Genomic DNA, 24,712 nt, shown 5'->3' with positions numbered 1-24,712 from the left:
CCCTTATTAAATCTATAATGTGAAAATATTTTCCTATTTCATGGATTGGTTATTAACTCTTTTGATATTGTCTTTTGGCAAAAACTTAATTTTAATGAAATCCAGTTTATCCATTTTTCTTTTTGTTATCTATGTGTTTGGTGTTGTACCCAAGAAATCATCACTTATTCCAATGACATTAAGCTTTTACCAAGTTTCTTCTAAGAGATTTATTGTTTTAGTTGTTACTTTTATGTCTTTGATGTTCTTTGTATTGATTTTTTATATTGTATAAAATGAGTTAACCTTCATTCTTTTGTACATGGATATCTAGTTTTCCCGGCACTATATGTTAGAATGACTGCCCTTTCTTCATTCAATGGTCTTGGAACCATTTTTCAAAATCATTTGACCATTTATGCGAACTTTTATTTTGTGGCTCTCTTTTCTATTTAATTAGCCAAAATGTCTGTTGTAGCATGGAGAGAAATGCCAGATATATGTGACAGGGAGGAAGGCAGCAAATTACACTGCCGTGTGTGTACCTATGCAACAAAACAATCTTGCATGTTCTTCACATGTACCCCAAAACCTAAAATGCAATTATGGTGGTTGTGACAGTACAACATTGTTTTTATTACTGTAGCTTTTAAATAGGTTTTAAAGTTGAGAATCTATCTTGATATTTCCTTTTCAAAATTGTTTTTGCTATGAGAGTTTGCATGAGATTCCAAATACATTTTAGGATTCTTTTTCTATTTCTGCTAAAGCACCATTGTGATTTTGATAGAGATTGTATTGAGCTGTAGAAAGCTTTGGGTGACATTGTTATATTATCAATATCAAGTCTTCCCATCTATAAACATGGAATTTGTCTCTATTTATTTATTTCTTCTGAAAATTCTTTCAGCAAAGTTTTGTAGTTTTCAGTGTGGAATTCTTTTGCCACTTTTGTTTTGCTTATTTCTTATTCTTTTTTAGTAAGTACTTTTTTTTCTTTATTTTATTTTTGAAAGCTTATTGTTAGTGTATAGAAACACAACTGATTTTTGTGTATTGATTCTGTATCTCACAACTTTGGGGAATTTATAGTTCTAATAAATGTGTGTGTGTGTGTGTGTGTGTGTGTACATAATTTTTAGTTTTTTTTTGTTTGTTTGTTTGTGTTTTTTTTTTGTTTGTTTTATGTAGAAGATTATGCCATCTGTGAACAGGAATATTTTGATGTCTTCCTTTCCAATATAAATGTGTTTTATTTCTTTTTCTTGCCTCATTGCTATTTCTAAGACCTTCCAGTACTATGTTGAGTAAAACTGGCAAATGTGGGCACACTTATCTTGTTCCTAATCATAATGGGAGAGATCTTTCATCTCTTAGCAATTACTATGATGTTAGCTGTGGGTTTTTCATGTACTGACTTTATCATATTGACTAATTTACTTGCTTTTAGTTTATTTAGTATTTTTGTCATGAAAGGGTGTTAAATTTTTCCAAATACTTTTTTGCCTCTATAGAGATAATCATTTTCCCTTTGTTCTAATAATGTAGTTTATTATATCAATTAATTTCCATATCTTAAATCTGATAATAAATTCTTACAATCTGAGAATAAATTCCACTTGCTCATGGTATACAATCTTTTTAGCATGTTGTCAAAATTTATCAGTTTTTTTGTTGAAGATTTTCGTATCAGTATTCATAAAGGATAGTAATCTATAGTTTTCTCTACTTGTAGCATTTCTTTCTGATTTTGGTATAGGGGTAATAATGATCTCAGTAAATAAGTTAAAAAGACTTTCCCCTTCTTCGATTTTTTGAGTGATAAGAAACATTGTTAGTTTTGTTAGTTTTTTATGTGTTTAGTAATATTTACCATTGAAGCATCTAGTGGAGGGCTTTCTTTTTTGGGAGATTTTCAATTACTGTTTTAATCTACTTACTAATTAAAGGTCTATTCAGGTTTTCTAGTAATCATAATGCAGTCTTGGGAGATAGTGTGTTTCTAGGAAGCTCTTCATTTCATCTAGGTTATCTAATTTGTTGGCATACAGTTGTTCATACTATTTATTTATGTAAAGTCTGCAGTAATATCTCAAATTTTATGTTTGATTTATTCATTTGAATCTCCTTCTTTTACTCTAAACAATCTAACTAAGATTTGTCAATTTTCTTGATCTTTTCCAATAAACAATGCTAGTTTAGTTTTAATTTGTTCTTTACGTAGTTCTTTATGTTGTACTGGCCCGAGCATAGAAAGTCAACACCAAGACAAAAGTATGCCAAATTACAGGATCTTTATTGCCGGTGGCCACAGAGGACTTGCATCTCTCCAATCCGTGGTCCCGAAAGGAGGGTGTCAAGATGTTTTATACCCGTAAAACCACCTCGGGGGTAAGGGTGAGGGGCAGGGGTGGGGGTAAGAGGCTTCAGACATTCCAAGGGCTAGTGGATTCTGTAAATCACCTCCTAGGTGCAGATGAGGGTGAGGGGCCCCAGACATTCTGAGGGCTAGGGGACTTTTGACATTCCGATTGTTACTTAAGTGGTTTACAAAAGTCCAGATTAGTTTACACATTGCCTGAGTAGGGTGGAAATTACAGACATTAATTGCTTATTATAAGTTGCAGGGGCCAAGATGGCATGGGTTTGGACTGCTTGCCTGTCACATTTGGGGTTACAGAGAGCAGATTCAACAGAAAGCCAAGGTATGGTTGAGGTATGCAGTTTTATGGGGCTTTTACCATGTCACATTTAAGTACAGTTAGATTCTTGATTTGACATTTTTTAAAATATACACAATTACAGCTATATCTTTTCCTCTTATCACTGCTTTCACTGCATTCCATAAGTTTTGCTATGCCGTGTTTTTATTTTTATTTTTCCCACAGTATTTCCCAATTGTACTTGTGATTTATTTTTGACTCATTGGTTGTTTGTGTTAATTTCCATTTATTTGTGTATTTTTAAGTTTTCTATCTGTTATTTATTTTTAGTTTCATACCATTGGGATTAAAAAATACTTCACATAATTTTAATATTTATAAATGTATTAAGACTTGTCCTGTGGCTTAAAACATAGTGTATCTTGAGAAATGTTTTATATTTATTTGAGAAAAATAGGTGTTCTGCTGATGCTAGGTCAAGTTTTCTATATATCTCTGTTAGGCCCAGCTACTTTAAAGTGTTGTCTAAGTCTTCTATTTTTTTTTGAAAATCTTCTTTTTAGATGATCTATTAGTTATTGAGATTGTAGATTTAAAGATTCCAGTTATTATTATGTCTATTTCTCCTTTCAATTACAGCCACATTTGTTTCATATATTTTGGGACTCTTATATGTGGTAAATATATGTTAATAGGTGTTCTATCTGCTTGGTTAATTGACTCACCTTTTATATATAATGGGCTTCTTAAAACTGTTTTGTAACAATTTTTAGTTAAAGCCTATTTTGTCTGAAATTATTGTAGTATAGTCATCCCTGTTCTCCTTTTGTGTCTGTGTTTTTGGGGTGCTGGTGAGCCACAGCTCCCCAGAGAGAATGTTGTAAGTTCCTGGTCTCCACCCTCTCTGGAATGACAGAGGGGACCACAGCAGGTGCACGGTAAGCTCATAAATACTGAACGCAAGAAGTGTTGCAGAAGGGTGATTTTATTTAGGTAGAGAAAAGAGGGAAAAAACGGAAGAGAAGAGAGAAAAAGCTTCCATGAAGAAGGTGGAAGGGGGCTCCAGAGGGGAAATCCAGGAGGGGAAGGAGAGCTCCTACTATGTGGGAGGGGATTCCAGACAGCGGGAAATCTGGTGTGGGTAAAGGAGCAGGGGAATTTATACTGGGTGAAATTCCCACCTTCCCAAGTTCCTCTGGCCAATGAAAAGAGCTCCTTTAAACTTCCACTGGCTTGATTGACTCTTAGTTCCTTCCCATGACTTTGAAATTCAAACATAAACCGTTAAATCTCCCAGATAGAGAGAGATGGGAGCAGGGCATGGAGCTGGGAAATTCTTGCCTTTAAAACTATGCCCCCTCTTGGACCCAGAAAAAGAACACATTCCTTCACTTTGATTACTATTTGCATGAATTATGTTTTCTTATATATTCATTTTCAATCTGTTTGCCTATTTAATACTAAAATGAGATACTCATAGAAGGTAGCATACAGGTGGACTCTGTGTTTTTATTAATACTGCACATCTGTGATTTATAACTGAAGAGTTTAATCCATTTCCATTTAATGTAATTACTGATAAAGACAAATTTACTTCTGTTGTTTGTTATTTTTTTTCTGTATTTTCTTTAGGTTTTCTTTGCTCCTCATTTCCTCCACTATACTTCCTTTTGTATTAGTTGAGATTTTATAGTGACACATTTTGTTTGCCTTTTTTTTTTTGTATACTCTATAGATTTTTTCTGATTAACATAGAGATTAAACAAAATAAGAAATTATCAGAATGTATTCTGAATCAATCACAACTTAACTCCAATTATATATAAAAATTCTACTTCTATATATTTATATCCCTTTTTATATCATTTATGTCAAAAGTTATATCTTTATACATTTATGCCAGTAGCATAGATTTATAATTGTTTTTATATGTTTATATGTTAAATTACATAGAAAGTTTAAAGTTGAATTAAAAAGAAAAACTACAATAATATTGGTTTTAATGTTTGCCATGTAATTACATTTACCAAAGGCTTTCTGTCTTCATATCAATTCAAATTACTCTGTGGCATTCCTTCATTTCAACTTGGAGGAATTCCTTTAATCTTTCCTGTAGGTTGAATCTAGTGGTGGCTAACTCTCTCAGCTTTTGTTTTCTAGAGATGTCTTAATGTTTTCCTCATTTTTGAAGGACATCTTTGGCAGATACAAATTTTTATTTTCTTTAGCACTTTAAAAATATGATTGCACTGCCTTCTGGCTTCTAAGATTGTTGAGAAATGTGCTGGTAATCTAATGATCCCTCCTATGTGTGAGTTGCTTCTCTCTTGTTCCTTTCAAGATTCTCCTTTTGCCTTTAGCTTTTAATGGATGGATTAAATACATCCTAGTGTTGACTCGTTGACTCTTTCTTTATCTTCCTTGAAGTTCGATGACCTTCTTAGATTTGCAGATTCATATCTCTCTTCATATTTTATAAGTTTTAGCTATTATTTCCTAAAACAGTCTTTTGACACCCCCTTCTCTTTTCAAGATTTCTTAAGCATGTACCTAGTCTGCTTAATGACATCCCACAAGTCATAGAGGCTCTGTTCATGTTTCTTCAGTCATTTCTCTCTCTCTCTTTTTTTTTTTTTTTTTTAACTCTTCCTCATTTTTTTTTTTTTTTTTTCTTCAGGTTCACTATTTTTTTTCTGTTTAAATTTTTCATTAAACCTTCTAGTTAATATTTTATTTCAATAGTTATATTTTTCTGCTCCAGATTTTCCTTATGATTTCTTTTCCTAACTTCTACCTCTTTGTTGTATCCTCATTCTGTTCATACATAATTTTTCTAATTTCTTTAATTCTTTGCCCATATTTTCCCCATAACTCTTTTAGAATACTTAAGACAAATAATTTTAAATATTTGTATATTAGCTTTAATGTCTGAGCATTGTTAAGAGTGGTTTCTGTTTACTTGTTTTGTTCTATTGTATTAGCTGGTCTTTATTCTTCTTTGTATGATTTACAAACTCGGTTGAAACTTGAGCATTTAACTATTACAATGTAGTAACTCTGGATGTCAGATTCTCTTCTTTTGTAAAGGTTTTATGTATGTATGTATGGACGGATGCATGTTCGCATGTCTGTATGCATATATTTATTTATTTATTTATAAAAGACTGTAATTCTCTTGAGACTTTTTCAAACTTCCTTTCGCAAAGACTATGATATATGAAGGCTCTCTTCATATGTACCTGAAAGATGATATGAAATAGACAATCTGAGATGGAAATCTTGCTCACAAAGTACTGGAAGATTGTTGCTCATGTTCAGCTAGTGTTCAGACAGAGATTTGCAGGAACACTAGGAGTTTAAACAAAACAAAACAAAAAAATAAATCTAGAAAAATAACAGCAGGCACTCCCATTCTTTGTGTTGGGGCATAAAGTGCATTCTGTGCTGGGGTACTCCAACAATATTTAGATATGTTTTATCTGGGCCTAGGATTCAACCCAAGGTGAAAGTTTAAGCTCTCAATATTTTATGTTGTTGCTGTTGAATGTCTAACTTTCCAGAAAGTTTTATTCCAGTTTCTCCTCTAGGCCTTAGATGTCCTATTGTAAATGTCTCCACCTGGAATCATTTGTCCCTGGCATCTGCATCACCTTGTAGCTTCTGTGAACAGTGCCTGCTGTTTTTCCTGGTTGAGTTAGACAAACAGAAATCATTATTTTGCTTCAGTACTTTAGTTATCCTCCAGCCTGGTTAGAACACATTTACACAATAATTTGCAAATAAGACCTGCTCTGCTTCCTCTGATTCAAGGGGGAAATAGTAGCCAGCTGCTACTGCTCAAGACCAAAACTTCTGCCACACTGAGCAGGTTGTAGAGCAGGGATGAGTAAAAATACCATAAAATTTTATGACTGTTTTGGAAACAGCTTTCTTTTGATTGAAAATTTACTTGGATGACGTAAACCTTTGGCTATTTTCCAGACCTCTTACAAGGTTGGTTCAGTTAGTTTCTGGTAGTTTATTCAGTGGACAAAGGAGCACTTAATGCTCCAAGTCTTGGAAAGCTTAGTGCTCCTAGCCTGCCATTTTGCTGATGTCACTTCTCTTACAGTTTTTTTTTTAAACATTGCTCTAAAGGCTTGTTTAGATTAGTTGATGATAACATGTGAAAATTATTATTTTTTGATTGCCAGTAACACTACAAGTGTTCCTTAACTTTGCCAAGGAGATACAATACGTTTTTCATTTTGTAAGTATTTTGTTTCTTGAACATGCCACTTTATATATTGAAGGTTTAAATTCAGATAAGTTTTATAGGGTAAATACAATTAAGAAAAATTCTTATTATATTTTATCAGATATTTCAAAAACACAACTGAGGGAACTTATATTTTCTGAAATTTATAATATAAAAATGAAAAATAATCAATAGCTGATTATAATGTAGGATATATTTGTTATCCTGAGATTCTATTAATTTCAGGAAATACTTCCAGGCTATCTTATATAGGCTTTCAAGTTTCCTTTTTTTCATCCTAGAGAATGTTAAACTTCAGTTTTGTCTTCCTGTTCTTATTTCCTCCATTCTTCTACGGAAAAATGTAAAATGCATTTCTAAAAAGTGTTAGTACATTTGCATGTTTATTGTTTTCTCCTCTCCATTCATTACAAATGCATGCATTATTTTTAGGCCAGCAGCATAGGGTATTGCAGAGGCCAATAAATCATATTGCTCAGTAACACTGCGCAAGATTTGCTGCCTAGCTTACTGACCTCCCAACTGTATCACTTTTTCTGATATCCTGACCTATAGAGTTAGGAGATTTTAAATCTTGCAATGCTAACCCGATCTTTTCATTCATTAGGTCATTGCTCATTCAGTTTTATATTAACTCTCTATAGTGCTCATATAAAGAAAGAGGGTGTCTGTGAGACCCTATAGAGTTTGAAATTATTAACAATTCAAATTATTTCCTGATCAGACAAATTTGTAAAAAAGGAAGAATGAAGAAGTGAATGCTTTCATCATGTTAGCTCTAGTCAGACCCACAGCCCCCATACACCAAGGGTTTCAGGGATAAGGACATAGTGTATATGTCTGATCAGAAATAAATGTCCTCATGGTGTGATTCTTTTAATTTTCTTAATAACATAAGTGCTTACTGACATATTCTTATTTGTTTCATGTGTCTCTTACTGGTTTCCCTTTCCTTCAGCAGCTTGTCTTTTCCTACCACCATCATCAAATCCTAAAAACCTAGACTTTGAACAAATCCAACAAAAGAGTCTCGTATATCACTTACAGAAGAGATGACAAAATACCAGAATCCTAGTATGTGTTTCACAAATATTGATTTTGAATTTAAGTAAAGATTGGTAGGAATTAATGGGAAATTGAAAATTGTAGTAGACTCTAATAATGTTATATTAGTACTTATCCATATTTTTCACAAAATCTGTATTTCATAACAAATTTTCATGTGCATTACATAATTTTCATCCCCATAATAGCCCTGTGTAGTAGATGCTACTAATGTTTTTAATTATAATTATTATTCATGCTTAAGGTTAGTGAACTCTCGTGTTGGACCAGTGTTTAGCAGATCATCAGTTTCACAGCCAGTCCTCAAGTCATGTCTTTTAACTCTAATTCCATATTTTTAAAGAATAAAGCAGCATAAGTACTTGTTAGATGTTACGACATAGACAGTATGAGATACAAATCTTGCTCATAAAATACTGGAAGTAACTATATCTGTAATAATTAATAACTTCTATAAGAAATGCCATTTTATGCCCTTGCTATCATTTAACAAGTTTTGAGCATAAAAGATTTGACCATAAGCAAATAATAAATGCGTAAATAATAAAGGACAGTGGGGTGAATAAGATAAAGAAAAAATAAACTTTAACATTTAAATCAAAATTTAGAAATTTTATAATTAAGATGGTCATCATTTCTGACAAAATATTGAAACAGCTTTTTAATGAGATAAATGACAAGATAGACAAAATTGTGGTATCCCTTTGAAGTAGCAGTAGGTTTTGTAAGCTAGTTTGGAAAGTGACAGACTTACTGTAACAACATTTTTTTTTTCCTGTAAATGAAAAAGCTAGAGAAACATAAAAGAAAGATTGTATATAAGAAAAACAAAGTAAAATATTTAGTAGACATAGTCCATTGCCCTTTATGAAATATTTATATGCAGAAAAAGTTTTCTTAAAGACATATTTGTAGAGTATACAATTTTTAATGCTCTTATTTCATCTGTTACAATTTGGAACTTGCTATGTAGGTAAAAATGGCAACATCATATGCTTGAGGTTTTCCTCTTTATCACCACCACAAAAGAAAATAAAATATGGAGTTTATGATTATTAAAATTATTATACCTATTAGCTCTTCATGTAAAAAAAGTTCTTGTGGAAAGAAAAAATAATCAAAGATATTTTTTACAAAAATGTACATATTTATCTTAAAGCTTATGGAGCAATACTGGTAATATGCATACATGAGACAGCTCTCATCTCTTAATATGCAATTCTTCCTTGTCTGTTTACTGTTTAAATAGATTTGTTAGTTTCATTTGCAATTTCTCAAACTTGCAGACCTTTCGCAGCTATATCTGACACTTCCACATTTAGAGTTGGTAACATGTAAGGAATATTTATTCATTCTGGATTAAATAAAAACGTGGTAAAATATGATAAATCTTGTTAAAACTTTCTCTCTCCATCCCCGCAAGGGCACATAACCTCATTTGATGTGCTTAAAGGTTCATCAGTATTCTACCTAGCTTGAAATAACAGTTGGCAGTTATCAAAAATGATTATTGTAAATTGTTAACAAATATTTTATATGTATACTTTATCCTTTTCCACAAATTTTGGAACAAATTCATCTTCGCAAAATAACTCTATAGGAACTAGAAAGAGTATCTCTATTTCCATTTGATACATACAGAAGCTGGGGCTATGAAAAGAAGCCAGGATTGTGGTAAATCTAATAACATACATCCTGGCATATAGTTCAAGGTATGGCAATTAGCTTACATACAAACTATTAGAATGATGAAGGAGGACAAGTTGTGGTGGTTCATGCCTATAATCCCATTACTTTGAGAGGCCGAGGTGGTCAGATCACTGAGGTCAGGAGTTCCAGACCAGCCTGGCAAACATAGTGAAACTCTGTCTCTACTAAAAATACAAAAATTAGCTGGGCGTGGTGGCAGACCCCTGTAATCCCAGCTACTGAGGAGCCTGAGCCAAAAGAATTGCTTGAACCTGAGAGGCGAAGGTTGCAATGAGCTGAGATTATGCCACTGCACTATAGCCTGGGCAGCAGAGAAAGACTCCATCTCAAAAAACAACAAACAAACAAACAAACAAACAAAAAAAGAGTGATGAAGGAGGTAAAGGAGGGCGAGGAGAAGAAAAAGAAAAATGCTGATAGTGCCAACACTGGAAAGGATGAACAGATAATGAAAAGTAATTGAAACTGTCATTTACTAGTGAGAATGCAAAATGTTACAGCCAATCGAGAGAACAGATGGAAGTTTTTTATAATGTTTGAAATACAGTTACCATATAACCTAACAAACCTACTCTTGGGTATTTACCCAAGAGAAAAGGCAGCTTACATTCACACAAAAATCTGTACATGAATGCTTAAAGTAGCTCTATTCATACTCAACACCAAACTAGAAATAACCCACATGGTTTTCAATGGTAAACTGAATTGCATCTGTACAATGGAATCCTGCTAAGGAATAGGATAAGAATGAACTACAGTATTGAGCTACATAGCAACTTAGTTGAATCTCAGGGACATTATGATGAATTGAGAGTCAGTTTCAAAAGTTCCTTGCTGCATCCTTCCCATTATATGATTTTCTCAGAAAGACAATACTAGAATGATGGTAAAAAGATCAGTAGCTTTTCCAAGGTTATGAGTGGAAGACATAATACAACTATTAAGGGATTACAAGAAGGAGTTTTTTAGAATGGTGGAAACTGTTTTGGTTTCTGGTTGTTATGGGGCTATGTGAATCTATGAGTAGATTGAAATTCATCAATTTTTTTTTTATTTACAAAAAAGATTTACTGTAAGAATTTAAAAACTAAAATTTAAAAACAAACTCTTTAAAAATTTTGGTTAAATTTGAGATTCACAAAATGGTAAATAAAGATAATATAATGAAATGTTCAGAGTTCTGTTTTCAAGCACAGCCAATTTTCCTATTTTATGTGACCCCAAACGTAGGTTTTCTGTTTAGATGGCTTTCAAAGTAGGTGTTATATGCTCAAAATAGTTTACATTTAAAGGGGCTCTCTTTTTACTTTTTAATCAGAGATGACCAATTTTTAGATAATTTTATAATGTCATTGATTGGGAGGGGACAAGCTAAGATTAATTTTCTCAAAGATGGTTCAGAATAAGACTACAGACTGATTAAAGAGGAATTAATTTCTGTTCTTATTTCTAGGATTCTAAAATTCACAGTAGTTGCCCATAAATATTGAAGGCAGATTTTTGAATTCCTCAGGGGTTTCAATTAAAAGTTTTATATTAATTCTGATTAACATGCTAATGAAGAATGAACTAATTCAATACTAATATGTTAGCATTCAGAAATTACGCTGATAATATCCTGTAGATAAATTCAGATTTCATTTAAACTGTTTCCTTTCTATCAGATTATTTTGGGTCATCAAATTCAGATAGAAGTTATTTATGGCTTTTAAATTATAGTTTTTAACTAGATATAATTAAAGAAGATCTGCATAATAGTGGGGACTCAGTAACATAGATATTGAATAAATAGTTTTTCTAATAAATGAATAGAAGAAAGACCCGTGGCTGGGTGTAGTGGCTCATGCCTAGGCAGGCAGAGTGCTTGAGCCCAGGAATTCAAGACTAACCTGGGCAACATATTGAGACCCCATTTTTACAAAAAAAAAAAAAAAAAAATTAGCTGGATGTGGTGGCGCATACCTGTAGTCCCAGCTACTCAAGAGGCTAAGAGAATCACTTGATCCCAGGAGGAGGAGGTTGCAGTGAGCCATGATTGTGCCACTGCATTGTAGCCTGGGTGACAGAGTGAGATCCTGTCTCAACAACAACAAAAAGAAAAAAAAATCCCCCTCAACAGCCCCCACAAATCTCTTTGGATTTAACAGCTTTATTGAGAATTTATATATATATATATATATATATATATATACAATATATATATATACACACACACACACATATATATATATATACACACATACAATTTTCCTATTAAAATTTAAGTATAAAATTCAACGGATTATAGCGTATTTATAAATTTATGCCATGATAACTACAATCTAATTTTAGAACATTTTCATCACTACAAAAGTGATATCACACCCATTTGCAGTTACTCTCCATTCCCCGCTCCAAACCCCACCTTTAGGCAATCATTATATAACTTTCCATCTCTATAGATTAGCCTATTGTGGACATTTTATAAAAATTGAATCACACAATGCATGACCTATTATTACTGATTTCACTTATTATCATGTTTTTGACGTGTATACATGTTATAAAATGTATCAGTGCTTGTTTATGGCTTAATAATCTAGGTCTGAATGCTTGACATTTTGTTTATACATTAAATGTTAATGGACATTTGGGTTGTTTTCACATTTTGTTTATTTGAATAATGCTATGAAATTCACTTACACATCTTTGTTGAATCTATGTTTTCACTCTCTTGGGTAGATACCTAGGAGTGAAATTTTTGAGTCTTACTGTAACTTTGTTGAACAGTTTAGAAAAATGTCAAATGGTTTTCCAAATTGGATATATCATTATAGATATTTGCCAGAAAATTACAAGGCTTACAGTTTTTCCATATCTTGCCAACACATTATTTTTTATTTATTATTATAGTCATTTACCAGGTCTAAAGTGGTATCTCATTGTGGTTTAGATTTGCACGTTCTTAGTGACTGATCCTGTTGAAAATCATTTCATGTGCTTACTGATTGTTTATGTATTGTAATCCTATGCCCATTTTAAATTAGATGATACATTTTTATATTTTGGGGGTGTAATTGTCCTTTATGTATTCTGGATTGAAGTTATCACATAAATGATTTCAATGTATTTTCTCTCAGTCTGTGAATTGAATTTTGAGTTTTTTGGTGTGCTTCAAAAAGCACAAAAGTTTTTAATTTTGTTTACAAGATACAACTTCAGATGCATGAAGAAAATGTACACTACCAGGCCCATGTAAATAATAGCATTTATTGCTAGTTCGTGTTAGGTTGAATCACAAAAACAAATGTCTCTTCGTTAACATGAATTATGCACTGACTTAAAGTAGTGCTACCAATGTTGGATTGCTGCTGATAAGGAAATAGTAGTGATAATATTTTAGTCTTGCTTTCTGGTAGTTGTAGTTTGTGTCTGTAAGACTCTGAGTTTATCTTACTGTGATTCCTGAAATCAGGAGATGGCCAGAAAAGATGTAAAATATTGACAGCTCTTCAAGGACTCCAGTTCTGCCTTTCTGAGGCACATGATAAGATTGCCCTTCCACATTCTTTTTGAGATTTGCCCACATAATGTGAGCAGAAGGACAAAAATATTCAACACCATTTGATGACAGGGATCACCATTTCTCTTTCTCTCCTTTTTCCATGGAGACAGGCAATGTTCCGGAGAGGGTCTGCCCCAGCATCCTGGGTTGTAGAATGAAGACAGCATAGAACAGAGAACTCCACTTATTTTCAGAGGATATGGTACATAAATACAAAATAACATTTTGTTGTTTCAAAACACTATAATGTCATGGCTGTTTGTTTCTACCTAGCTTCCTTAACTTGGCAATCACAAAATGTAATAGGTATATGTGTCCTATGGTCATAGATCATCTATTTCTTAATATTAAATAGATATTTTATCTATATTTGGCATATAAAATACTGTATTATTATAGATTATAGTAGTTTGGCAGTTACTAAATATCTGTAATCCTTAGTGGAATCTACAACCATTTCTGTCTGAATTCAAAGCTTCTACTCATCCCATAAAATTCTGCTATCTGAAGGACCTTGTGAAAATTATTGGAATACTCAGAATTGGAAATTTAAATCTACTAAGTTTGGTTTTATCTCCTGTTATCTCCTAAAATAATACTTCTGTTACAAATTTTATAATTAATTTGAATCCACAGATTTACAAAATTGAATTTCACAATCACTATTTTACAGTCATGACCCTCTATCCAGAAAACAAACAAAACCAAGAATATGAAATAAAAATTTTTTATTGTTTCTTTCTTGGAGAGAAAAATATATTTAAATTTATCCCAAGAAAGTCTCATTTTAGTTATCTTTTATAAACAATATAGATTCATTTATAAAATCTATATACACTGAATAAGAAATATAATAATCATTACCTACCATAAACTACCATTTCAGAGACTTGATACTATAAAAGTTTGTGCAACTTGCCTGTAGTCCCAGCTACTCGGGAGGCTGAGGCAGGATAACTGCTTGAACCCAGGAGGCGGAGGTTGCGGTGAGCCGAGATCATGCCATTGCACTCCAGCCTGGGTAACAAGAGGGAAACTCCATCTCAAAAAAAAAAAAAAAAAAATCTGTGCAGTTCTGACTCCTTCCATCAAATACTGTGTATTTGAAAACAATTTCTACACAGAAACTATTTAACAGGATTTATCAAAGTAAATTTTACAAAAAACAAAAACAATAAAAAACCACATAAAGATCTTGTTTACATGTGAATTGCATATTGGACTTCTGAATGAAAGGCTTTTTTTTTTTTTTTTTTTTTTTTTTTTTTTTTTTTTTTTTGCATCTCGCCCTTTGTGTTTGTAAAGCTCCCATGTAGCTCTCTTATTTCTTGTCTATTTGCTTACATCTTACTTCCCCAACTAGTGAGGAGATAAACAACATCACTGACACAGCCATCAGTGTAGCCTCCAAAGCAGAGCTCAGTAACTGGCATCAAGTACATGATAAAGATAAGCTTTGGTATAATGCGTTTTCATTTTTGAATGGGAACTGATATATTGTGGAAAGAATATGGACTTAGTAACCAGGAGAACTGGGTTTAAAAACTGGCCCTGCCATGTATTAGATGTGTCACTGTAGGAAGAGTTTTGTATGCCTGTTTCTTGATCTGTAAAATGGGGATACTATCATTTAGCATAATAGGCTGTTTTGAGGCTTAAAACAGATGATGTTTTAAAGTGGCCAGCACATCTGCTATTCAATAATTGGGATTTTACATTTTACAAATGATAGAACAAAGCTCAGAGAAGTAAAGGTCATGCAACTTATTATTGCAAAGTCAGGAGACTTAATTTCTAATCTTCTTTATAAAATTATGTCTCGCTGTTCAATTCATATAACCCTGCAGGCTTTCCTCAAGGGACAGTCCATCTCTTTTGTCCTGCAAATTAAAGTTTATGCACAGTCTGACTTACAGAACCCTTATTTTAAGATGTCAATTATAAGGCAGAGCGCGGTGGTTCACGCCAGTAATCCTAGCACTTTGGGAGGCCGAGGTGGGTGGATCGCCTGAGACCAGGAGTTCAAGACCAGCCTGTCCATCATGGTGAAACACCATCTTTAAAAAAAATAAAATAAAATAAAAAAATTAAAAAAAAAAGGATGTCAGTTATATAACATATTCGGTTACAAGATTTAATTAATATCTTAGGTCCAAGAATTTGTAGTTTGAATTATGCTTCATTGTCATAAGACAATCATATGATCCAAATACAGCCCATGTGGTTTAAGACACGGCGCTTTTAAGAGTGAAACATGATGAAACAAATATTAAATTAGTTAAAATATATGGACAGGAGCAAAACTGAACTGTCCCAAGAAAGCTAGGACCATGTAATTATCCTATTTACAGGATAATTACAACAAAATTGAAGTGGCAGCCTTAAAAATAGGTTAATTACCTCAACTTTAAGTAAGTCTAAGAATATCTAATTTGAAAGGAAAATGAGAAAAAGGCATTAATGAGTTATTAACTAGTAGCTAAGATCATCATTACAGTATTTGTGAATCTTCCCAGATAAAATATCTGAAAATATGGCCAACTATCATAGAACAATGTTTGTGTCAACTATGCAGAAACAAATGGGCAAGCTGTTTTCTCACATTGTACAAATGAAGCCTGCAATGTATTTTAAACATATAGAGGTGTATTTTCTGACATCATCTTCTGGGAAAAGTGCATGTGTGAGTTGGGGAGACCCCCTTGTTTTTACCAGATTAGCAGAAAATTCATCTTAGCCCCCAATTTCCTTCAAGTTTCCAAGCTTACAATGGATTTATAAAATGACCTCATTTCTTCTAATTTCTTTATAGTTAAAAAAAAAAAAAGCACACCTATGCTTGTTAATATTTGTTTTTTTCCAGGGCATCTGTGCTCCTGTGCTCAATAGCATGCTGAGATTTGCATTGCGGATGAGTTTTCTGGTCCTCTTCTAGTAACATATGTAGTTATTATTGACTTTGTGATAGTCAAAAAAACAAACAAAAGTATTTTAAAAGTCGAATAGCTCAGATTTAAATCGTTGAGATTAAAAAAATCTCAAAACATATATATATGTATGTGTATATATATATATACATATATATATACACAATAAAATTCAGGATTAATAATCTAAAATAATTATCAACTCAAAATTATATTAGCAAGTTGAATTAATGAAGAGAAGCATATCCATCATTGTGCATTACATATCATTTTATGGATAATAAATGGATAAAGTATTTATACGTGTTACCTCCATGATGGGGACTATCTGAATTCTGCCTTATTCACTATTACCAAAGCCTGAATCTTGGGAGATGTTTATATATTTGTTGAATGTGTAAACAATGAATAAATGAAAGTTTGGAATGATTTCAGTGGCAAATTATTTCCCTTTCTTTCATATAGAACTTGAACAGGTTGCTGCCTAAGAGTCAGGCCTGACATGTGGTGTGTGTTTCTGACAATCTACTAAACAAGTTTTTATTCTCTTCTTATCAATGCATCATTGTACCAGCACAAACCTATTTCCTGGGATTCTGGACATAATGTACTACAGTTAAGACTCATCACTTAAGCAAAAATATTGATATTATATACTGGGTAGAATGCTCAAATATTAGTATTGTACATATGTTAAATATTATAAACTGAGTAATATAATCTCCATTTCACACATGATCATACTGCGACTTAGAAATAATGATTTGCTAAGGTCGTATGTAAAGTTACAATATGAAGTAATTGTATTTACCTCATTCAAAGTTTGTGATTTTTTTTCACAAGATCACTTTGTTTTCTCTAGGAAAAAGCAAACCTTCGATTGGGGTCCTGGAAGCTTTGAAAAGGTAATATTAAACTGAAGCAACTAACACATCTAGAGATTGACTGATCTTTCCTCCTGACCCTCACCTTGTTAATGATAGCATAGAATTTGGAAGGTCTAAACAAGAGTATTGAAAAAATACAATACACACAGACCTAATTTTGAGAAGTAAACTTTATAACTCTTTTGTAGGCAGGCATTGACAATATGTTTTTTATAGCCTCAACAGCTACAATAATTTTAAGTATTATCAAGTTTTATCCTGCAGAAAAATCAATTCATTTTCAACATTGTTTCACTGAAATTAAGTGGTAGATTATTTTTTAATCAATCAGAATTTTTTGTAAAATATCTGTTTTATAATATAGAATACATTTTTAAGGGAGCTCTCTCTCTCTCTCTCTCTCTCACACACACACACACACACACACACACACACACAGAGAGAGAGAGAGAGAGAGAGAGAGAGAGAGAGAAAGACATAGAATGGTTCCACTCTGATATTTTCGGGTTCTAGTTCTTTGCTGAGCTTGGAGGTATTTATTTTCAACATCTTATGTTCTCATGGTTTATGCAAAGATCTATATTCTTTATTTGTTAAGTGCCTAAGTACATTTCTTTATATAACAGGAGTCTTAAAGGATTAGATATGAAATGTTTGCCTGGTTTAGAGAAACATGGATCTTTTCAAATAAGTAGATATGCCACCAGCAAAAAACATATTAAAAATAAAATGTTCACAGTGTCCAGTATTTTTTTCAGTAACTCTAAATTTATTTATAGAATTTCACTTTCTGATCCTTGTCAGTGTACCTGTTTTATGGCAAGCAAGGTCACCCAGAGGGAGAATTCATTTTAATCAAATTTAACATTTCAGAAATAACCATGTAAACAAATCAGCCAGCCTGTTACCTTGTAGACATTGGGTAGACAGGTGATTACACTGCTAAGCTATTTTACCTTGAAACTAAACTCTCAGTGGTTGAAATGTTGATTTATTTCCTACAAACTGCATTTTTTTCACTGTAGAATAAATATCAAGAACTAGAAACTTTGGAATAAAATCTGAATACTTAAAAAATTCTTTTTACATTATTGATTAACCTATATCATTTGCCCAACAATGGACTTTACAATAAAATTTCAAGTAAGACCTAAACATATCAATGCAAATTTAAAAAATGTATTAAAATAAAAAGGGTAAAGAGAATATATATATATATATATATTCACATATATATATATATATTCACATATATATATATATTCACATATATATATATATATTCACATATATATATATATATATATATATATTCACATATATATAGGTGGGTTTATGAGATCAAAAAAGAAACCTAGTGCGTTATACTGGTCTATAGCATAAACCGGTTTTATCAGGAACCGGCAAATGAAATCTCCCACAAGATTTTCTACTTGAATCTCATTTTGAAACAATTTGCACCAGAAACCTATGTTGTGGACCTACTTACAGTCCCTCAATGTAATTACTTTTTGCCTCTTTGCTCATATATTTCAGCTTGTCTTGAAACTTCACATCACCTGTGTATAAATAACCAAATTTCCTCTATGATTTTCTGTTTCACCTATGGTAATAAATACAGGCAAGTGTAAACAAGGTATAAAACATATGGAATTAAGAACAGGAAGAAAAGGACAATCTTTTCAATAAATGGTGCAGGAATCATTACGTATAACATAAAAACAAATAAAAATTGATTCTTACCTCACACCATCCCCCAAATCAATTTTAGGTAGGTAGACTGTAAGTCTAAATGTAAAAGGCAAAACAATAAAAATATTTTAAACAAGAGCACAAAAAACATGAATCATAAGGAAAAAGCATATAGCCTTCAATGAATGAATGGATGAAGACAGTGAATTTTGAAAGAACTGACTATCCTGAAGGACAAAACATAACACTTAAATGTTCATTAATTTATGTGTTTCTAGTAACAGATATAGAGATGAGGCTGTAATTTTTGTGTTAGATGTTGTTGCTGTGGTTAGGTCTCCAAAAAACTTTCCTGAAAGGGCAAAGGGAAGAAACTTACTGAATTCCTGAAAGGGCAATTATATAAGAAAGTTGTCTATTGGAAGTGAGGCCATAAGTAGGAGGAGGCAGCCAAATCACTAATGATGGGAAAGAAGTACCCAAATCTCACTTACCACCTATGCTCTGCTCTGCTACATTCTACTCCGGTGCCCCTCCAAGTGGTTAAACCTAACCAGAAGTTAGACAGATGGGAGCTTTTGTTGTATTTCATAGCAATTTCTTAAGATAAAGAGCAGCATGATCAACAGTAGAGAGTGGATCCAGAACAATAGGGGGTGTAAAGTTATGAATTGCCAAGACATTAATGAAGAAGATTGAAGAGGAAAAATCTGTTCTATCAAATATAATGGTTTCTCATAAGGCTACACTAATTAAGGCAAAATAGCATTGGTACCAGTTTGACAACTAGGCCAATGAAACAGAATAAAGAGATTAGAAACAGACCCAAACTTAAGTAGACACATAAAGATGTAGATACCTTTGCATAGTAGTAAAAATAGCAATCAGAGAGAGAGAGAGAGAGGGAGAGACAGGGAGAGAGGAAGAGAGAGAGAAGAAAGGAAAAGAAAAAAAGATACTGAGACAACTAGATATTGTATGGGGAAAATATAAAATTTAGACTGACCTTACGCATTCCCCAAACTGAACTACCTATAAAGAAAAAAAAAAAGGCAAAACAATAAGAATTTCTAAAATAGGATACAAACAGCATGGATCATAACTTATGAGAATCTAGATATTACTTTTACATGAGATTTAAGAAATCCTGTCTATTCAAAAAGACAATGAAATAAAATTCAAAGCATAAATCAGAAAGCCTAAGACTAAAAGACAAAGTATATATACAAAATGCATAAAGCATGTCTATACATCTAGAAAAAAGTCTAATGAAATTTGGTCAATATACTTAAAAAGATATTTTACAAAAATGGATATTGAAGCTGTCAAGTAATATGTGAAAAAAGTACTTAACTTGGAGGAAAGACGATTCATTCATGGGAAGAGAAAGCAATTCAGATTTTACAGATCCAGATTCATATTGGTGGCTATATGTGTGGAAGCGGTATCATGGTTAATTTCTTATTGCTTCTATTTTCTCATTGAAATAAGGAATAAGATCAATGACTAATAGTGAAGATAGTGAAAGAAGGTTCTGGGGGACTGAAGACAAAGAAAAAATTAAATAGTCACCTGAAAGGCTGGAAACTATAGTAGATCAGGACAATGGAGTCAGAATTAAGAGACCACTTTATGGTAGTTAGTGTGAGCTTAAGATAAAATCATTTAGAATCATTCCATTCAGATGATCATGTGGAGCACTAAGATTTGAACTAGATTTAACCAGAATTGAAATTCTTTGGATGAAGACTAGATAGGAGCTAATGTTGTAGGTAAGAGACAGTAATAGCTGACCATAAGATTTAAACTATTAAGAAGTGGGGAAAATGAGATGGGGCGGGGGTACGAAAAACAGTGAAACCACCAAGAACCTGCACAGTATTAGTTGGAGAAAGTCCCAGCCACACAGGATTTGGAATTTTAATGAACCTGGATGTTTAAATAATTGTGGATGCTGAGTGGTAGAGTCTCCTGTCAATTCAAACCAAGTTTTTTTTTTTTTTTTTTTTTTTTTGGAAGAAAAGGAGTAGAATAATTTAGAATCAGTGTAAATAGTAAGAAGGGCACCTCCTTTTTCACTAGGCCAATGGTAGAAGAAGTGAGAGAGAGAGAGAACACTGAAGTTTTCAAGGGCTAAATGAGATGTGGTGTCTTCAAGAGATGGAAGCATGAAGGAGAGCAAGAAGATTAAGGAATATTTAAAGAAGTGAATGAAGAAATACAAATGCACTGTTTCTACTCTCTGGAAAGAATGCCATCACAAGGCTAAGTGAGAGTGACTTAGGGAAGTTAACAGTGAGATAAGTGGTAGTCAGATTCAGGATAGATTTTTAAGGCAGAGCCAAAAGGATGTTCTAGCACATTGAAAGTAGCCTATGAATAAAGGAGAATAATCACAGATGATTCTGTATACTTGAGCCAGAGATCTGAATTACTACTGTCTTTGACTGAGATAGGACAGGCTGGGGGAAGGACAGTATATATAGAGAAATGGAAGTTGAGATTTGAGCCTATGAATTTTTAGGTTCCTATTAAACAAGGAGCTGGTGAGATGAAAAATAGATGGACAAGGTCAGGAAAGCAATTGATAGAATCAGCATATTCCCCGAGTGTATTTTTACCTTACTTTTAATGTGAAATATACTTACGGAGAAGCACATAAAATATATATGTACATTTAAACAGATATCCATAAAGCAAACACCAATTTACATCAAGATAAAGAAACAGAACATTGCCAGAACCCAGGAATCTCCTCACCCAATATACCTTTATCTAATCATAAACTCTTCCCTCAAATCCAACCGAGGAAATTATAATCCTAAAATAAAATGTGATGCTAAATTTTTTGTTTACTTCTTGTTTATATCTGTAGATGCATTCCTAACCAATACAAGTTAGTTTTGCTGCTTTTGAAATTTGCTTAAATGGAATCACTATGTGTAGGCAATTTCAACCTGCTTCTTTTGCTCAGCATTAGTTTGTGGGCCTTATCAATGCTGTTGTGTGTAGCTTTCGTTCATTATTTTCCTCTGTGTACTATTTCACAGTTTATTTATTCAATGTGGATAGACATTTGGTAGATGATATATATGACTTTTAGTGTTGATTTTACAAGCAGTTTCCAAAAACATTATTGTATGAGTATTTTGGTGGTCATATATTTAGTTATCTTGAGGCTTAAGTTGGAATTGCTGAGTCATAATGTTGCAGGACTTTTCTTTAGTTCAGCTAAAGACAGGGTCCTAGTCACAGGGCCACAAAAGTGTAAGCTCACAGACGATTTGCAAGATGGAGTTGGGGAGAGATAGCATGGGGAGAAATGCCAGATACAGGTGATGGGGAGGAAGGCAGCACATCACACTGCCATGTGTGTACCTATGCAACAATCTTGCATGTAGCTGGGACTACAGGCACACACCACCATGCTCAGCTAATTTTGTATTTTAGTAGAGACAGGGTTTCACCATGTTGGCCAGGATGGCCTTGATCTCGTGATCTGCTTGCCTTGGCCTTCCAAAGTGCTGGGGTTACAGACGTGAGCCACTGAGCCCAGCCTATTTGGTAAAATTTTATCATTTTTAGTCCTTGGGGAAATATTCAAGCTAATTTCTTAAACTAAATTTATATCTTGTGGATTTTTTGTAATTTTTATTGTGGCTTATTTTATTTCCTTTAGTTTTGGGAATATGGCCAGGTTTTAGCTAAAGCACCTTAGGATGGCTGTGCAATTCTGAGCCACAATATCTATTCTTCCTTTTCCTTGTGATGTGGTGGATGTGGATTTTAGATCTGATTTAACTTTAGTCTTATATTACAGTTCCTTTGTGTCTTCAGCCTATTTTGGAAAGGATTTTCTACTGACTAAAGGTATTTGACCTGTGATTTTTGATGGCTTCATGGCCATCAAAAACAAAGTTTCCATATGTTCAAGGAAATTATTTTGAGTGTAACCATTATAGAGATATTTAATGGTTATAGAAAAGTTCTCTCTAGAGAAATTGTACAATGTTGTTCAAAATTTCTGACTAAGTAATGAGAATATTTGCTAAGTTCTCCTTTAAACTTTTCTGTTAAATTTAATATTAACAGTGATTTTTTTTTTGGCTGGCTATTGTGGTACATCTTTATCATAATGCTAATACATAATTTTCTAATTAATGTTCTATATATTCTGCAAGTATTTTTTCTATTTATTTAAATTACTTACATTGCTAAAACTTTCCAAATGGGGAAAGTCCAAACTTTCCCCATTAATACTCCACTAATTAAATATACACAAATCATTCAAATAATATACTATTATGCACTTATAAGAATAAGTAAGATCTAGAAGTTTCCATTTAAAAATTACCTATGTGATATTAATATGCAAATGTAAATTCTGTCATAGTATTATTGTTAAAACAATTTCTAGTTGTAAGTCAAGTCAGGTATTTGTACTAAACCTTATAGTGAAAAGCCATAATAATACTGAATAAAAATATATTTTAAAAAATTTTACTTAAAATATTAAACCATTATGGTTAATCTAAATAATCTGTCCAGAGTCCAATGAAAAGCTAGAATGTATAGAGTATTCTGTGTAGATATGTTGATTTGCTCATATGATATTTATTGACAAAATATATATAAAATATTAGAAAGACCCGGGCAACTCTTTTGAATGGAATTGGGCTGATTCATCTCTGGTTTGTGGAGTAACAGCCAGGTTAAGTCTGAGCTGCTGCAGAGGCAAGACAAAGGTCCAGACCGGGACATTGCACCCCTGTTGGCCTTCTGGAGACTTACATCACGGGGAAAATTATACCTGCCAGAATTAACAAGAGCGTTCATTAAGAAGAAATTTGTTAAACAAGAAATTGAACATGATTGCCTTAAGAATTGTAATTACTGTCCAGAAGCATAGACAGGTTTTTTAGCCTTGGAGCAGGTATGCCTGGGCAGGACCATGGCTACCTACAGATAATCCTGCAGTAGAAACAGCAGAGCAAGTCTACATCTTTTCCCTGGCACTGTTAAAAATGTTAAAGCATGGCGATGCTGGAGTTCCAATGGAAGTTATGGTTCTGATGCTTGAAGAATTTGTTGATTATTATACCATCAGAGTGATTGACATGTTTGCTATACTATGGGTCTCAGCGTGGAGGCATTTGATCTAGTGTTCCAAGCTAAACTGGTGCATATATTCAATCAGACAGGAAAGCTTGAGATGGTTACTTGTTGGCATCACAGTCACTTTGGCTTGGTTGTTGGGGTTTCTGGGGTGGATATCAGCACTCAGTAGAGATTTGACACCTTGTCAGAGGGAGCTGTAAAAAGAAAGGTTGTTAGTGATGCCTTCAGATTGATCAATGCCAGTATGATGGTCTTATTACATGAACCAAGACTAACAAATTCAAATATGGGTCACTTAAACAAGCCATCTATCCAGGCATTAATTAATGGATGAACAGACATTATTATTCTATTACTATTAATTATAAAAAAAAATAAACTGGAACAGAAGATGTTGCTAAATTTGCATAAGAAAAGTTGAATGGAAGGTTTGATACTTCAGGACTACTGTGAACATTGTAAACACAATGAATCAGCATTAAAATAGGTGCTGGAATTAGCCAAGTATCACATAAAGGCTGTAGATGAAGAAGATAACACCTAAACAGCTGGCAATAAAGAGTGTTGGCTAGCAGAACACTAATATCATTTGGAGGAACAAGTTGATTTAGCCATGACTTCAAATATTGTTAGCAGCTATGTTGAAGAGTGTTGTGTTTCAGTGAAGCAACAAAAAACTTATTAGTGATGCTTTCAGGATACATTCCTCTGTCGTTCTTAATGCTCAAAATTAACGGACCTCTGAAAATGTATTTGGTTAAATGTAAGACATTTGGTATCATTTGTAGCACTTTAACAGCTTCAGTCTCAGCTACGCAATTACTTCTGCTTCTTTAGTCAGGGCCTTTGCAGATTCTAAAGTTATACAA

General features: G+C 32.9%; 1 pseudogene; it reads left to right on the top strand.

Moving 5' to 3' along the window:
• Positions 1–24,508, top strand: part of LOC108315040 — a 30,862-nt pseudogene extending 6,354 nt beyond the window's left edge.
• The last annotated feature ends 204 nt before the right edge of the window (positions 24,509–24,712 follow it).

Source organism: Cebus imitator, unplaced genomic scaffold, assembly GCF_001604975.1.
Source record: "Cebus imitator isolate Cc_AM_T3 unplaced genomic scaffold, Cebus_imitator-1.0 Scaffold167, whole genome shotgun sequence".
Lineage (NCBI taxonomy): Eukaryota > Metazoa > Chordata > Mammalia > Primates > Cebidae > Cebus > Cebus imitator.
This window is presented reverse-complemented; position numbering and strand designations above follow the sequence as displayed.